Consider the following 19041-nt stretch of genomic DNA (forward strand, 5'->3'; position numbering starts at 1 on the left):
GTGAGCAGCTTCAAGTTCCTGGGTGTCAAGATCTCTGAGGATCTAACCTGGTTTCAACATATTGATGTAATCATAAAGAAGGCAAGACAGCGGCTATATTTTATCAGGAGTTTGAAGAGATTATGAATGTCATCAAATACACTCAAAAACTTCTATAGTTGCACTGTGGAGAGCATTCTGACAGGCTGCATCGCTGTCTGATATGGAGGGGCTACTGCACAGGACGGAAAGAAGCTGCAGAGGGTTGTAAATCTAGTCAGCTGCATCTTGCGCACTAGCCTACAAAGTACCCAGGACATCTTCAGGGAGAGGTGTTTCAGACAGGCAGCATCCATTATTAAAGAACTCCAGCACCCAGGGCATGCCCTTTTCTCACTGTTACCATCAGGTAGGAGATACAGAAGCCTGAAGGCACACACTCAGTGATTCAGGAACAGCTTCATCTCTGTCATCTGATTCCTAAATGGACATTGAGGGTTTGGACACTACCTCACTTCTTCTAATATATAGTATTTCTGTTTTTGCATATTTCAAACATCTATTCAATATATATAATTGATTTGTTTATTTATTATTATGTTTTATTTTAATTAGTATTTTTTTTCTCTCTCTCTGCTAGATTATGTATTGCAATGAACTGCTGCTGCTGCTAAGTTAACAAATTTCTCCTTGTATGCCGGTGATAATAAACCTGATTCTGATAGATGTGAGTGCTACCGGGTGATAATCATTAAGGCAGCTCTCATTATTCTTCTTGGGCACTGGTATAATTGTTGCCTTTTTGAAGCAAATGGGAACTTCTGCCTGTAGCAGTGAGAGGTTGAAAATGTCCTTGAATACTCCCACCAGTTGGTTGGCCCAGATTTTCAAAGCCTTACCAAATACTCCATTGGCACCTTCCACCTTGAGAGGGTTCACCCTCTTTAAAGACAGCCTAACCTCGACTCTGAGACAGAGATCACAGGGTCATCAGGTGCAGCAGGGATCTTCACAGCTGTGGTTATATTCGGCATTGAAGGTGTTGAGTTCATCTGGTAGTGAAGCATTGCTGCCATTCATGCATGGGTTTTGCTTTGTAGGAAGTAATATCTTGCAAACTCTGCCAGAGTTGACGTGCATCCGATGTCACCTCCAACCTCGTTCGAAATTGTCTCTTTGCCCTTGAAATCGAAGTCAACGTCCTGTCCTGAGCCTTTGTGGCTCATCAGGCCAGTGCTTATGCCAGTTTCTGTAGCATGAAGCGACTGAGAGTACGAGACTCCTCCCCCTGATAGGATACCAGTCTATTGCGAGGTTGACTCCCAGCATTTTTTGCCAGTACCCATTTTTCAGGTGGGTGGACTGGAGCATTGTGTAGTTAAATGCCTTGCTCAAGGACACTCATGCTGCCTAGGATGGGCTCGAACCACTTGGCCATGCACCACATGTCTTGGAATTGCTCTCTGCAAATCATACCTGGTTTTCTGGAACAGGCCTGGGTTGAATGCCACAAATCTAGCCTTCAGCAGATGACGTACCTCCTGGTTCATCCACAGCTTTTGGTTTGAGAATGTACAGTAAGTCTCTGTAGGCACACACTCATCCACACAGGTTTTAATGAAGTTGGTAACAACTGCAGCATACTCAACCAGGTTCGAAGATGAATCCCTGAATACAGTCCAGTCCACCGATTCAAAGCAGTCCTGTAGGTGCTCCTGTGCTTCCCTTGTCCATACCTTGGTCCTCACTGCAGGTGCTGCAGTCTTCAGTCTCTGCCTATACTCAGGGAGCAGAAGTACAGCCAGGTACAGATCAGACTTCCCGAAATGAGGGCGTGGAATAGCACTTCAGGTATTCTTGATGGTGGAGGAACAATGGTCCAGTGTGTTTGTTTTCTCTGGTATTGGAAGTGATCTGTTGATGGTAATTGCTTAGTGATTTTTTTTTCAGACTGGCCTGGTTAAAATCCCCCAAAATGATGGTGAAGGTATTAGGGTGTGCTGTTCAAAGTCCTGTGAACTGCTTAAGGACATCCCAAGATCATGCTGAATTTCTTTTTTTAATATTTTAATTCCAACAAAGATAAATGTCAAATTTATCATTTAATAAAATCAATTTAAATTGGCTCAGAAAGGCAAAACAACTGGAAATGTGGGTGGGAGATGAGGTAGAGAAGGAGGGAGGCTACATTGGATAGCTTCTGTAAATATGCACAGAATGCACAGCTGTTCGTGTTACAGGTAACTTGCCAACTTTGTGCTGCCTGTATATTTACATAACTGCTACATTCAGCCAGCATTGACCAGCAGGTGACTAGATTTCCAAAGAGGTCAGCATCAACTAAAGCTCGTCTGCATTGATCAGTAATAGCTTGCAGATTGGCATTCTGGATTCAGAAAGTTCCAGCAAAAGTGTTGATGGAAAATATGCAAATTAGGACATACAAGCTGTGGTATTTGTAAAAAGGAATTGGGTGTGTTGGAGCTTTAGTCATTCACGGAGATTCTGAATAAAAGGTTTCTAGTTTGTCTCTTCCCTGTTCAAGTTATCATTCAGCCATCCATGAACACAGTCAAACAAATTGGCATTCCTCCGGGGCCAAGGTGTATAACACAGTAACAACCATCATACACAGCACAAGGCACGTACACAGTTACACAAAAAAATTATGATACAGCCCAAGTCCCTGACTGACACAAAGTGCAGTTTGATAGTGAATGGCAATTGCTGGCAAGAATAGCACACAATCCACTTTGTCTTCTACCGAGCAAACACTGGCTGCCCCAACCCATCGTAGACGGCCGCGGCACAAGACCTACTCCATACTACAGCCGAGGCCATGCAACTCCCCTGACTTTGATCTCAACAAAAGCCTGTGAACTGGAGTTGCAGTTTTCTACATTACCAATGATCATTTCTTTAATAAATATGCTTGGTGAGTCATTATGAATTTTCAAGGATTGTAAAGTTTAGAAGAAACAAGACACAACTTCATGGCTGTGTAGCCAACTTTTAATTCTACTTAAGTTTGTCATATCCTCTTTCTTTCCACTTCCTGTATCTGCTCTGGAACCAATCTTTCTTTTTGGCCGAGTCCTCGTGTTGGGGAAGGTATGCAGTCCAAAGAGCCCTGCAGTAGTCGAGAGCACAGAACTTGTAGTGTTTAGTGCAGCAGGATATCATTGTTTCAGTTTGTGTGAATGGTCTTGTCTATCACATTTTAGATGGCAATTTGATATTCATTAAAAGCATGTTGCCCACGTGTCTGTGGATTGTAAACTGATCGAAAGCCATGTCACATTGTAGCTGCTATCTCTTGTGAAGGCTCTGATGTAGGTGCAATAAGATACTGTGTAATCAGATAAACGTCCTAATGTTTTCTGTTTGTTTTCTCCGGCTATTACTTCGTCTAATTTCAACTGTAACCCTGTTTTGTGCATCTCTGTTACATTTGTCCTTCGCCTCTCCTTTCCAAAGAAAAGGGGGAATTTTAAAGGGGATGTACAAGGTGTGTTTTTTTTCTTTACACACAATGCTTGAAACATACTTACCAGGAGAGGTGATGGAAGCTGATACAATGCCAGGGTTTAAGCGGCACTTAGGCTGGTGCAGGGCTAACCCTGACATTGTGGGCTGAATGGCCTGTTCCTCTGATATATTCAAACCCCAGGCAGCCAGTCTTTTGAATATAGAAATATTTAAGGTAATCGAGCAAAATCAGCATGATTTTGTGAAAGAAAAGTCATGTTTGACAAATATATTAGAGTAACAAAGAGAATTAGATAAATGAGTGAGCAAAGTTCTGGTAAATGGAGCAGAAGATGGAAAAATTTGGGGTTCCGGTGACATCATTGTTCAGAATGGCAAACTAAAATAATAGCTGCTCCGGAAAAGCACTTATTTCGCCCTGTTAATCTGTCAAGTACGAGATCTCTCGAAAATATCTGAACTGGTTAAGAGGGGCAAGAATAGGGAAAAAGAATAGAGATTAAAAAAGGCATCACTGCGGAGCTTTTGGACGAGGGGTTGCAGCAAGTGGCCTTCCTACATGAGCATGTGGCAGCGAGGCTGATGCTGGGCCTCGTTCAGGCGAAGAGGCAAATTTAGTAAAAATTCTGGAAGGGATACAGGAATTCCAAAAAGACATAAAATGCTATCAAGTCAGAGCTCACCAACGCTAATCAAAAAATAGTGGTGGCGGAGACACGAATTGAAAAGGTGGAAGATCGCGTTCAAAATGTGGAACAGACGCTAAGTGAGATGATAAAAATGTTAAATCAACAAGAAAATAAATTACTCGACCAAGAAGGAAAGTCACGACGAAAGAACATCAGGATATATAATGCTCCCGAAGGAGCAGTGGAGTTGTCAATGGCGGAGTTTGTAGAAAACTTGCTACAGGACACACTGGAGCTTCCCCCGACCATGACATTGAGAGAGCACACCGCGCGCTCATCCTGAGGCCTTCTGGAGACAGGGAAAATAAGCCACGGTCAATAGTAATCAGGTTCCTTTGGTACAAAACCAAAGCAGAGATTCTGCGCAAGGCCTGGGGAAAGAAGGTGGTATTTTTGAATGGGAAATTGATATATTTTGAACAAAATTGCTCCCCACTGATCCTGCAGAAACTTAAGGAATATTCTGAAGTGAAGCGAGTATTAAAGCAAAGAGATTAGCTTCCAGACTCCATACCCTGCTAAACTGCGAGTGTTTTATGAAGACGGGAGGCAAATGTATCAGACAGTGGAAGAGGCGACTGCAGACATGAAGGCCAAAGGGTTGCCTGGCAGCATGATCAGACAGAGGGAAAGCCTGGCTGAGCAGCTATCCTGCTCTCTTGGGAAATAGTGAGAGAATCGAGAAAGCAGGGGACGGGAGGAGGGCGAGAGAAGAATATCAGGAAGAGACTGAGTTTTCAGAAGTCTGCCCTCACCCCTCCAGAGGAGCCATAAGGTCTGACTAATTTCAAAAGTGTTGATGAGCAAAACAGAAGCAAAAATAGACGGTGCTATACTTCTTTCAAGAAATACATATTATAATGTGGACTTTATATTACTCAATTATTCTATTTTTTATTCATTCATTCAGTCCTTTTTCCCCACCTAAATGAGAATATATACATGGGAGGAATACACAGGGAAGTCTTTTCTGTGTAATGGACATAGATTTTTTCACTTACTTTTATGGGAACTGCAGTGGGGGCCTTCAACTCACAGGTAGGAGAGGCTGTCCCCCACAGCTAGACGTTTCCTCTAGCTTAACCCAGGGTCATCTACTAGAGACCTCAGCCTTGGAATCACACCTTCGGTACCTTTTTCATTCGCGTCTCTTGGTTCTTATTTGTTCAGGGAATAGATCGATTAAGTTCTATTTTTCTAATTTTAATAATATACAGACAGATAAGTACACATGGCTAAGGACAAAGTAAAATTCATTTCTTTTAATGTCAATGGGCTGTTAAATTCAATAAAACACGGTAAAATTCTATCAAAAATGAAGAAAAAACAAGCCCATGTAGTATATTTACAGGAAACTCACTTAAGTGATTATGAGCATGGAAAACTAAAGAGAATGGGCTTCATTAATTTGTTTTTCTCCTTATATAAATCAGAACATAGGAGAGGAGTTGCTACTCTCATCTCAATCAAGCTAAATTTTGAAAAAGTATTCGAAATGGGAGATAAAGAGGGCAGATATATTCTGGTAAGGGGAATATAGACGGCAATTCAGACTGAATATATACGCACGCCCAGGAAGTGATATTAATTTCTTCCAGAAAATTACTGATATTATGGTAATAGAAACAGAAGTTCTCTTGCTATGTGGGGGAGACTTAAATTTACAATTACAACCAAGGTTAGACTCTCCCAACAGAAAAACCTATGAAACAAAATCCTTACATAAGGAAGTTAATACACTTTTTGAGGATGTGGGTCTAATTGATATATGGAGGGCCTTTTTCCCCGACAGAACAGATTACACTCATTATTCTGCCCCCCCCCCCCAGTTCTGTATATACAAGAATAGACTATTTCATAACATTTGGAAAAGATAAAGACAAAATAAACACCTGTGGAATTGGGCCAATAGATGTAAGTGACCATGCACCTATATATTTATCTGTTGATTTTGACCTACAACCAAACAATACTATTTGGAAACTAAATTCCAGTCTACTCAATGATCCCTATTTTAAGGAACTAATTAAAAAAAAAGTTGGTCTTTCCTTAGAATTCAATGATAATGGAGAGGTTTCACCTCCCATTCTATGGAATAGTCTGAAGGCTGTCTTAAGAGGGAAAATTATAGCGATATCTTCATCTAAGAAAAGAAGGGAATAAAACATTAGAGGAATTACAAAGTAAGTTGAAGGAACTGGGAAAAAAACACATTGAGTTTGGCACAGGATACATTAGAGGAAATTTTTAAAAAATAATGAATTAAGTTAATAGTTTGGCTACACAAGAAATCAGGAAAAATCTAATGTTTCTGAAACCGACACTATGAAAGTGGATGTAAATCTATGAAAATACTGGTGTGGAAACTAATAAAAGATAGCAGAAAATACAATTCATAGAATTTGAGATCCAAGAACAGAAGTGATTTAAAAAAATAAGCTAAGTGAAATTAAAAAAGCTTTTGAAGTGTTTTATAAAACTATATATTCCAAAGTTCCAGGGGGAAGCATAACCATATAACAATTACAGCATGGAAACTGGCCATCTCGGCCATTCTAGTCCATGCCGAACACTTACTCTCACCTAGTTCCACTGGCCCGGACTCAGCCCATAACCCTCCATTCCTTTCCTGTCCATATACCTATCCAATTTTACTTTAAATAACAATTCCGAACCTGCCTTGACCACTTCTACTAGAAACTCGTTCCATACAGCTACCACTCCCTGAGTAAAGAAATTCCCCCTTGTATTACCCTTAAACTTTTGCCCCCTAACTCTAAACTCATGTCCTCCTGGCGTTTGAATCTCCCTACTCTCAATGGAAAAAGCCTATCCACGTCAACTCTATCTATCCCCCTCATAATTTTAAATACCTCTATCAAATCCCCCCTCAACCTTCTACGCTCCAAAGAATAAAGACCTAACTTGTTCAACCTTTCCCTCTAACTTAGGTGCTGAAACCCAGGCAACATTCTAGTAAATCTCCTCTGTACTCTCTCTATTTTGTTGACATCTTTCCTATAATTCAGTGACCAGAACTGTACACAATACTCCAAATTTGGCCTTACCAATGCCTTGTAGAATTTTAACATTACATCCCAATCCTATACTCAATGCTCTGATTTATAAAGGCCAGCATACCAAAAGCTGTCTTCACCACCCTATCCACATGAGATTCCACCTTCAGGGAACTATGCACCATTATTCCTAGATCGCTCTGTTCTACTACATTCTTCAATGCCCTACCATTTACCATGTATGTCCTATTTTGATTATTCGCAACAAAATGTAGCACCTCACACTTATCAGCATTAAACTCCATCTGCCATCCTTCAGCCCACTCTTCTAACTGGCCTAAATCTCTCTGCAAGCTTTGAAAACCTACTTCATTATCCACAACGCCACCTATCTTAGTATCATCTGCATACTTACTAATCCAATTTACCACCCCATCATCCAGAACATTAATGTATATGACAAACAACACTGGACCCAGTACAGACCCTTGAGGCACACCACTAGTCACCGGCCTCCAACCTGACAAACAGTTATCCACCACAACTCTCTGGCATCTCCTTTGCTCTCCTGACAGTCACCCAACTACCTGTCTCATGACTCCTAGGGGTGACTATCTCCCTGAAACTCCTGTCTATTTCTGCCTCCCGAATGATCCAAAGTTCATCCAGCTCCAGCTCCAGTTCCCTAACACAGTTTGTCAGGAGGAGCTGCAGCTGGACGCACCTTTCGCAGGTGGTATCATCAGGGACAACAGTGCTCACCCTGACTTCCCACATACTGCAAACGGAGCACTCGACTGCCCTAACCTACCTCCATTACCTACTCCTAAGCTAATTAGAATAATTAAAGGAGCTTACCCAGCCTTACCTCACCTGGAGTGAAGCTCGTACTCAGCCTCTGCTCGCTTTTTAAATTCCCCCGCTGATCTCTGAGGCTGACTTTCACGTGCTTCCACTTTGTGTCCCGTTCAACCTCGCCTCTGCCTGTTCTCGCTGAAGCTTGATTGAGCCAAAGCCATCCCACTCTGCCTCAGTCCACTCCGGCGATGGCCGCTATATATGGCGGTCTTTCTTTTAAACCTTCAGCGCGCTACATCACGCGCCTGTGCAGTCTAGCCTCATTGCCCCGATCAGTTTTTAAAAAAACAGTTTCTCTCCGAGCTTCTTTTACCTCTTCCCTCTCCGCCTCTTGCTTTGATTTAAAATTTTATCCCAATTTTAAAGTTTTAACTTTAAAGTTAAAAGATTTTAAAGTTTTAACCCAAACTGCCACCTTCCTGAATTCCCTAGAGTTATGCGAAGAACAAAATAGAACGATTACTACTGACATAACTGAAATTGAACTAAAAACTGTAATTAGTAGGCTTAAATTAAGCAAGTTACCAGGATCAGATGGATATACCGCAGAGTGGTATAAGCAATATAAGATGAGTTAATTCCTGTTTTACTCCCCACACTGAACTGGGCTCTAAAAAAGGCGCAAATGCCACCCAGCTGGAAGGAGGCGATAATCTCAGCTATAACGAAAGAAGGCAAGGATAAAATGGAATGTGGGTCATTTAGACCAATATCTGTTCTTAATGTAGATGATAGATTATTTATCTCTATCATGGCCAAAGGATTAGTAGAGTTTCTACCCACACTGATACATAATGATCAGACAGGTCACATTATGGACCATATGCAAAAAAATAAAATTGAAGCAATAGTGATAAACGTGGATGCTGAAAAGGCATTTGATTCGGTTAATCAGAATTTTCTTTACAGAGTTTTACCTGGAGTGCCTGGAATGACTTGCCAGGGATGGTGGTGGAGGCTAAAACATTAGGGGTATTTAAGAACCTCTTGGATAGGCATATGTATGAAGAAAAATAGAGGGATATGGGGTAGTCTGTGTTTAGTAATTTTTTTAAGGATTATATGGGTCGGCACAACATGGAGGGCTGAAGGGCCTGTACTGTGCTGTAGTGTTCTTTGGCTCTATGGTAGATTTGGTTTACATGACACAATTATTAAAACTATACCATCACTATATGACAATCCTACTGCTAGGATTAAAATTAATGAATATTTATCAAATAGTTTTACCCTAGAAAGGGGCACAAGACCACTAGCTCAATACATCAGACAAAATGAACTATAACCCACCAAGATAAATTTAAAGTAGATATCCCTGGGCATGGCAAACAGTCTTTCAAATATCTGGATATCATTGTGCCAAAAGATTTGGCAAAATTATCAGAATTCTTTTTATATGTAGGCGGATAATTGCATTAAGGAAATAACAAGATGGAACCTAATTCCTTTTTTTAGTCTCAGTTCAAGGATTGAATCTATTAAAATGAATATATTGCCCTGACTATTATATCTCTTTTAGACCCTACCAATAGAGATTAACCAAAATCAATTCAATGAATGGAACAAGATGTTATCAAGATATATATGACAAGGTAAAAGGCCTAGAGTTTGTCTCAAAACTTTGCAATTAGCCAGGGAAAAAGGGGGAAGGGGCCTACCTTCTCTTAGAGATTATTATTTTGCAGCACAGTTGAGAGCTGTGATATGCTGGTGTAACCCATCATATGATGCTCAATGGAAAAACATTGAGGAGAGGATACTTTCCACCCCCATACAGGCAATTTTGGCTGATAACAACCTACATAGTTACATAAATACTATTGCTAACCCATGGGTGAAATGGACTCTTAAAATATGAAAATATATAAAATATGAAATATAAAAGAATATAAACTAGAGGGAGATATTGCAGTTCTTAAATGGTGTGCATATGACTTGGATTTTACGTTGAATAAGCTGGATGCTAGATTTAAGGACTGGAAAACTAAAGGAATAACAGTTCTTTGCAATATAATGAAAGAAGGAACACTGTTCAGTTTTGGAATGCTTAAAGAGAAACACTTATTAGAAAAATGACTTTTATCGGTATTTGCAGATGTGACAGTATGTTAATAGGAGGGTTAAAAATGTAACCAAGGCAAGCACATGCTTGATAGAGCTAATTAGAAAAGCATATAATTCAGATAATGGTAGTAGGATCATTTCAAGTGTGCATAAGGGTTTGTCAAATCTTAAAACACATTCGACTTCATACATTAAAACGAAATGGGAGAAGGAAGGAGGGATAATCATATCTGAGGAAGAATGAACAATAATATAGAGGTATCAATGGAAGTGTACCAGTTCACAGAAATGGAGGGAGTTCAGATGGAAAAACTTGATAAGATATTTTATTACACCCTCTCAGAAATCCCAATATTGATACTGTGGTAAACTATGTATACCTATCTGGACATGCCCCTCTGCTGACTGCTCCTGTGGCTCCTCCCACAGACCCCTGTATAAAGGCGATTGGAGGCACTGTTCCCCCCTCAGTGTCTGAGGTGCTGTGCTCCATTTTGCTGCTAATAAAAGCCTATCGTTCACCTCCCGTCTCCGAGAGTTATTGATGGTGCATCAGATACTAACCTCCCTGTTTGCTGGAGAAATTGTGCAAATCAAAATGCAAACAATTACCATATTTTCTGGGAATGCCCTGTTATCAAAGACTATTGGAGTGGAATACACAATGCCCTATAAGACATTTTCAAATGTGAAATATCCTTAAAGAGTAAGACCATATATTTTGGATATATACCTCAAGAATGGTTGAAAAGAGACAAATATTTAATGAATATACTGCTGATGGCTGGTAAAAAGACTCTTACCAGGAAATGGTTATCACAGGAGAGCCCAACCTTAAATGCATGGGTGGAAATTACAATGGACATTTACAAAAAGGAGAAGATAACAACATCTGTTAATCATAAGTTGGCACAATTTGATTCATTCTGGGAAAAATGGTTGAACTACATAACACCTCGTAGACCTGATTTTATTCTCACAAATCAATGAATATGTTGTAAAAAAAAGATTACTCCCTACTTGTACATAGTTTTCTCCTTTTGCTTGTTCTTTCTTTCTTCTTTTCTATAAGTGTATACCTCAGATAAATATTATGTGAAGATTTGTGGCAAATATGAATATATGATATACAAACATTTGTATATGTATAGTACAGTATCTGAAATACATCTTGCGGAAATGTTTAGTGATGTACTTCAATAAAAAATAAATTACAAAAAAAGGGAATATTTAGAATTGTCCACTTTGCCAGGAAAAATTAAAGCAAGAATCACTAAATGGTGAAAGATTACAGAGCTTTGAGATGCAGCAGGGACTAGATTTTCCAGTAGATGATTTACAAAAGGCTGGTATGCAGTTTCAATGAGTCATTAAGAAACCAACAGAATGAATAAATACTAAAGTAGGAAGGTTATGCTTCAGGGCATTGGTGCTACTCCTGTACACACTGATTTCTTTATTTAAGAAAGGACGTGAAAGCATTGTACAGTACTAATGAGATTTACTGGAACAGAGAGTTTAGAACAGAAACTATTTCAGGACAGTGATATGCTAATTGTTTGACATATGAGATACTTGGAGATCTCTGGAAAGGAATTTTCCTTCTGTGGAAAAAGAGGCACTGTTTTAAAAATAAGAGACCACCTGGTCAAATTAGTCAAATGTTTTTGTCTGAGGGTGGTCTTTGAAACCTTCGAAGAGCAATAGAAGCAAAATTTGAATACTTGTAGACAGGGGTAGAAGCTGTACATTAGAACAAAGGGTGAATAAAGCACTTCTTGCAGATGGTGATATGCAAGCAGATCAGCCATGAATTTATGAATTGGCAGAGCAGGTTTGAGGGCCTGAGGCTACATCCACACTACACTGGATAAATCCTTAACCGAAGCTTTTTCTCTCCGTTTTTATCCTCTGTCCACACTAAAACAGCGTTTTCATCCCCTGAAACCAGAACTTCTCAGAAATGCTCTCCAAAGTGTGTATTTTTGAAAACGCCAGATTGGCCAGAGCAGTGTGGACGGGGTAACCAGAGACTTCTGAAAATGCTGTCAGATGGCAGCTCGCCATTTCATTGTTTTCTTGAACGCAACCTAACAATTTCAGAACAGATGGCAATGAAACTGATGCCAGAAGAGTTAGAAATGTACTCACCAAATACTTTGACCCATAACTTAATGAATAAATGAGTATACTCACTTTGCCCTGTTTTCTGTCCTTGCTTGTATGAAGGTGGTTTACCTATTTATGCAAGTACTTCTCTGACAATAGATGTGTAACAGCCTAATGTAACATTGTATGGAAATATAAGATAATACTGATGCAGACATGTTTTATACATTTAACAAGGGGCTTTATTAATGCAAATATAATAATCTTGATGACGAACAGCCGGGTCATACAGTCTATGAACTCCCTGTCGGTTGCCTCCGTACGCTCCAGTGTTTGTATTTTTTTTACTTTTAAGTTCTCCTGCACGAGAGCCAACAGCTGCCTGTCATTTTAAGTTTTTTTTTCTAGTCTGTAGCTGCACAAATGCGCACTTTCACAGTGAGATTCAACACCAAACATGTTGCTTGTTTTCGGTAGATGTGTCCTGCGCGTGCACAGTAGGAGGAGATTGGCCGAAATCTTTGTTTCAATGTGGTGAGAGATATTTTTTAAAACACATAGTGTGGACACCTACCGTTTTTACGCGAAACCGGCTTTTTCAAAATTATCCGGTTTAGGGTGAATGTAGCCTGAGTGGCCTGCTCCTACTCATTATTTGCATGTTTGCATGATATTTGATTGGCTTAATCTCCCAGCCCGAATTCCATCAAATGTCACACTGTACTTCATAATCATATGGAATCCACACACTAAACTGAATTGAGTATGAATCACCAACTACTTTGACTCCACCCATGCTCTTCTTAAATCCACACTAATCCTGTATGTGTATGTGAATCTGACTTTCCTGGGCTATAAGGAGTCAGACCACAAAGGATACTGCGACCTCAGTTGCATCTTTTTTTTAAATTGCCAGTGAACTACCTCTAGTCCCTGTCCCTAGAATGTCATGACAGCCTTTGACTGGAGGCACGACTGGGCGGAGGGCCGAGGCCTGTCTGCCTGAGAGACCTTGTATGAGCATTTCTAACATGCAGATACATTTGAAACAGGAATCCCTTTAAACAGTAACTTTCTTTTTAAAATTTATATGCATTAAACCTCATTAAAGGAGGGAGGGATAAACTGAATAATTGTGCTAAATGATTATTTTAAAAGCATCATAATTTAGAACCAAGGTAGTTTCTAGCAGTAATGTAAAGCTGAGGCCAGGATCAGATTTGCCATTGAATAATGAAAACAGACTTGAGGAGTTTTGGGACCAATGCTGACTCCTGTTTTATATGTAATCGTACTTTTGTTGATTTTATCAGTTTTGACTTCTAAACAGCAGAGAAGATTAGTATTCTTTGTGCAGTTCTAGGGTACTAGACTGATTTTTTGATAATTCTGTGGCTTCCTGAAATGGTTTAATGTAACAGACGTGTGAAGTTTTATACTAAGTTGCATCAAACTAACAAGCAAGTATAGGTTCTTGGCAGCTGTAATAATTTAAAAGTTTGGTATCATATGGTAATAACTTCATCATAAAGGTACTACACTGCCTCCTAGAATGATGTGATCCTTGCATTTTTTTGGTCACTTTTTAGAGAAATTTTCCATAATGCCCCATAGAATAGGAGTGCTCCAAAATGTGAATGAATGTTACTTGATGAAATCAATAATCTAAGTAAACATAAAAGAAATCAAATGTATTTGCACTTTAAGATGGAATGCTAATTTCCTCTAATTTCACTATTTGACAGTGGATAAAAGTTACATGGATTGGATCAGTGCCTTTGTGTCAGGAGACTGAAGATTTTCTCATAGACAAATTAGTATAAGTTGTATCATACTTCTGAAGATACAAGGTTTCTTATAAATTAGCAATAGGTGTTTCTTGAATTACAACAGTAACAATTAGTTAAGTACTCCATTTGCTGTAAAGTATTTTCAGGTGTCTTAACATCAGGGAAAATTATGCATACATTAATATAATTTTATTCTTAAATGCCAATGTAAGCTCTGTGTTCTCATTAAATGTTGGAGATAAATCTTCTTGCTTATCATCTGTTCTTCTTATGAAGCACCATGTGTTGCAAAAATCTAGTTGCAATATGATTTGGGTCCAATCAACATATTGCAGACAATTTTACAGTTAGTAACAAACAAATTACTCTGTTAAAGTGAATGTTACTCTCATACCCCCTTTTCTGGTGGACTGGCACAGCAAATTTAAGTCTATAATAAAGTTCAACGAAGTACATATATGTCACCATACTCAACCCTGAGATTTGTTTTCTTGCAGGCATACTCAGTAAATCCAGTAACCATGACAGAACCAGTGAAAGACCGCACCCAACAGGACAGATGACCACTGTGCAGAAGACAACAAACTTTGCAAATACAAAAGAAAAAAAATATCAAGAACATGAGATGAAGTGTCCTTGAAAGTGAGTCCATAGTTTGTGGGAACAATTCAGTGACAAGCAAGTGAAGTTATCCCCACTAGTTCAAGAGCCTGATGGTTGATGGGGTAATGACTGTTCCTGAACCTAGTGATGAGACCACCTTCCTGATGACAGCAATGAGGCAAGAGTATAACCTGGTAAGGAGGGGTGGGGCAGTGGTGATCCCTTAATATGGATGCTGTTTTCCTGTGACAGTGTTCCATGAAGATGTGCTCATTGGTGTGGCTGCCTTTACCAATAATGAACTGCTCTGCATCCTCTACTTTTTGTAGGATTTTCCATTCTATTGTTTTGATTCCATACCAGGCTATGGCCATACCAGTTAATATACACTCTACAGAAGTTGTCAAAGTTTTAGATGTCATGCCCAATCTTCCCAAATTTCTAAGGAAGTAGAGCTGTTGTTGTGCTTTATTTGTCAATGCACTTGCATGTTGGGCCCAGGAGTGGTCCTCTGAAATGATGGAAGAAATTTGAAGTTGCTAGCCCTCTCCACACCTGATCCTCCAATGGGGACTGGCTCACGGACCTCCACTTGCCACAATGATTGAAAAGGGGAGTCCTCTAAAGTAATTTAAGAAACAGAGGTAATTAAGCAAAACTTCTCAGATTTCTTCTGCTGATCTGGGGCCCTTGCCAACAATGAATTAAAGAGGATCTTGTTTGTTTATTGTCATTGACACTAAATATAACCCCAGTCTAAAGGAGAATTGTAGTTGAAATGTCCCTTCTTTAATACACATGATAAACAACAATGTCATGATAAATCACTTTAGCAGCCAGTTTTAATCAAGCCCTTTACCATATTTTTGACCTCTGACTTTTTATCAATGGTTTTCACAATGTTAGTTGAACATTTCATAAATTATAGTCAGATTCAATGCAGGGTTAAAATTCCCAACCTTTTGAATAGGAAATCTTGATCTACAAATTGTTATTTATTTTTCTTTCTTTAATGTTTCTATTTTGCAGTCATAGAAAATATGATACAAAAGATTATTAAGCCCACTCTTGTACGGGTTGGAATGCTGGTGTGTGACAGAAAATGACCTTGCCAAGCTGTCATCTTCCCACACCACGATCCTCCGGAAAATCCTCCATATTTTTTTGGCCAAGGGAGATCTCTAACCACGTCTTCCTCCTCCAGTGTCACCAAGAGGACATGGCCACCATCATTATGAGTAAATGTTGAAGATGAATTAGGCACATGATGAGAAGAGAGGCCAACTCTATCATCAAGACAGCACTTCATTGGATCCCTGAAGGACAGAGAGAGATCAAAGGGAGCTTAGTGCTGAACAGGAAGGCAGAAATGAGGATATATGAATCATATCTCAGACACAATAGAGAAGATGGCCAAGGACAGACAAAGATGGAGGACCTCCACTGCTGCCCTAAATGCTAGCAGTGAAGCAGGCAAGGACAACCTCTGGCCAAACCCCATCATTGTGAGAAGAGAAAGATCTATCTCACCTTCTGGCATTTTGTCTACTATCCCACAGATTACAGAAAGTACCCTTTCAAGAACCTTTGGAATGTGAGGGCGTTTGCCTCGACCATCCATTCAGTTCTGATTCAGATGTATCTATCTCATTTACATCAGAACATACAGTGAAATACATCATTTGTGTTAACAACCAACGTTCCCAGGGATGTGCTGGGGAAGCCCGCACTGTCATCACACATTCCACACCAGCATAGTATGCCTACAATTTTCAGCAGAACAACACTCAAGCAGCGGCAACAACAACAAACAAAACAAGGAAACAGCAGAAAAACGCGTCTCTTCCCCATCCACTGAATCACAGTCACAGACAGCCCTCCAATCCCAGGATAGGCCACTGCCAGGCCTCTGGTCCTTGGCCCCAGATTCTTTGGCTCTCAGTCATTGGGTCTCCAACCTTGGGCTGTCTACCCCCAGACTCGTCAATGTTGGTGTTTGAGCTTTGGGCTTCTACCTCTGGATTTGCTGAGCTCTGGACTTCATCCTTTGACTTTGCCGACATTTGGCTGTTGCCCCCAGGATTTGCCAGTCATGAGTTTGACCTTTTGAGCCCAGACCTGAGGACTCACCAATCACAGGTTTGACCTTCAGGCCTCAAATTCCAGACTTGCGTGGACCTCTGACGATGTTGACCTGAGGGAGGGAACTTGGGTCCTCGTGACTCCCACCCACATGGGCTTGCCAACCTGAGGATCACTGGTCTCATCAGCACTGGCTGACCCACCCCCAGGATTGTTAACCTTTGACCTAGACTCCAAACACCAGCTCCTCGCCCTGACTCTTCATTTTCTGCCCCTGACACCTATCTGTCCCACATCCTTGTCTTTAAATCCCAACCTGACCCCTATCTCTTCTGTGCTGTCTCCAAAGCTATCCCTCTGAACCTAAAAAAAAACTAAGCCTGACCCAGGACATCGCAGCTCAACATCATCTTGACTGGATCAGTTAGTAAGTTCCAGATAACCAGCCGCGGGGACACATCAAACACTACAGTCACTCCAGGGTGGAGTCTCCTATTGCAAAGAACACCATAAACAGGCATGGCTTAAAAACTTGTGAAAATAAACCCAAACAATGGTCAGCAGCTGTGAATGTACAACAGCTGCAATGCATCATTCAAGGATTTACAGCAACATTTCTGTTTCTGCTGAGTCTCGAGTCCATATCTCCCCTCTTATCCTGTAGACTACAGATTAAATGCATGCACTCCTGTTTGTTGAGTCCTCTGCTAGAACAAATGCATCCTTTTTATTAACCCCCATATATATATCTAGGTAAGCCCCTCACATTTGATATATCTCAATTAAATCTCTCTTTAACATGGAAGCTTGTATGATGTATAGCTCTGGGATTGTGCTCCCAATGCTCTTTTTCCAGTTAGTAGGGTTTTTTCCCCTCCTTTTTCTTTCAAAAAATATTCTTAACACTTTATTTTCTCATTATTATTGATATATTGCTTAGCTTTGTTAATCAGTTATTTGCTAATTTAATTCTTTATTGTACACAATGACATTGACTTAACGTATCTTTCTTTGTTAATCTTCAATAATAATTAATAAAAATATTTTTAAATGAAATAAATCTCCCTTTAACTTCCTCTGTTCCAGATCTAAAACAGCTGTTCACTGAGTGGTTCTAAAATGTATTATTCTAAAAGAGCAATACGTTCTGTGATCCTGTTTTCATGGCCACCTTTGCCAATTTCATTTACCGTATAAAGTCACCCATTAACTTTGCAGTACTCGCATATCTCTTTGATAGACTGTATCCTTTGTGCTAGGGCCCATAGACTACTCCTATTAGTGACTTCATTGTACTTTTTTTATCTACTGTATTTCTGTATCAATTTTCTGTACATTTAGATAAATCATCCACATTAATTTTTCACAAAGAGATGTTAAAGCTTTTGGGAATTTGAAATGCTCAGCACATCAGGAAGGGGGAAATGCCTCCGGAAATACTGAATCCAGATAATTCTCCCCCTTGCTGAAGTATCTTTAAAATGGGGATTGTTCAGGAACAGGACAATAGAACAGACAGTTAGAGGCCACATCCTTGTCCAACTGGCATGTGGTTCTCACTCCCTGTGGGGATAAGAGTGGGTGCTGCAGGGAAGATGTTTAACCTGTTCTTGCCACAATGGCACAGGGAGCTGTTCTGTGGGGAGATAATAGTCTAGTGGATATCAGAGCAAGGGGAACAAACACTGTTCTCTGCTCCACTCTTCTGAGCTGGAGAAAAACTTGGAGTGAGAGGGGAAGAAACCAATTGTGTTCCACATTGACACTAATGACCAGGAGACTGTTTGGAGGGATTATGAGGAGTTAGAGGAAAACGAAAGCAGAACCATATGCTGATGATTTCCAGGGTATTAGCTGAGTCATATGCAAATTGGTATAAGGTAAAAGGAGTAGAGAAGTAAATGCATTGCACAAAGCATGGTCAAGAAGTGGGTTCCTGTCACTGGAAGACTGACACCAGTACAGGGGAAGCAGTCAGCAGTTCTGTTGGGATTAAGTGGCCTGCTTCTTCTGCTAATTCATATGAGTAGCTGACTAATAAACTTCCTTCATTTTTGATAGTTTTTGAGTTGTTTTGAATGCCAGGGTGATTAAGAAACATCTAAAAATGCATGACAGTTCTAACAGCAGGAGCCATTCAGAGGAAAACCTGTTCGATCACATTATTGGATATTGATCAATTACAGAAAAAGGAGGAGAAATTACAGATGGAGTATGATCCAAACAAGAGGCAAATGTAAGGGAGAATATACAGTTAATGGCAGGACAGTTCTCTCTGTAAGTGGTTAAAAAGGCTTGCCCTCATTGGCTGGGATCATGAGTGCAGTATAAGAGAAAGTAATTCATTCAGGGGTTAATTCC

At 40.0% G+C, this 19041-nt stretch overlaps 1 long non-coding RNA gene across 4 annotated transcripts in view; it reads left to right on the plus strand.

Moving 5' to 3' along the window:
• The window catches only part of LOC132395454 (uncharacterized), a 42172-nt gene extending 24516 nt beyond the window's left edge, over nucleotides 1-17656 (plus strand). For 3 of the 4 annotated variants that reach the window (XR_009512613.1, XR_009512614.1, XR_009512612.1), the window contains 2 exons: nucleotides 14493-14792; nucleotides 15628-17656. This is a non-coding gene — a long non-coding RNA (uncharacterized LOC132395454). Of the gene's footprint in view, nucleotides 1-5597; nucleotides 5683-9551; nucleotides 9625-14492; nucleotides 14793-15627 lie in introns of all 4 variants that reach the window. The other variant, XR_009512611.1, reaches the window with a different exon arrangement.
• The last annotated feature ends 1385 nt before the right edge of the window (nucleotides 17657-19041 follow it).

This window comes from Hypanus sabinus, chromosome 6 (assembly GCF_030144855.1).
Source record: "Hypanus sabinus isolate sHypSab1 chromosome 6, sHypSab1.hap1, whole genome shotgun sequence".
NCBI classification, from domain to species: Eukaryota; Metazoa; Chordata; class Chondrichthyes; order Myliobatiformes; family Dasyatidae; genus Hypanus; species Hypanus sabinus.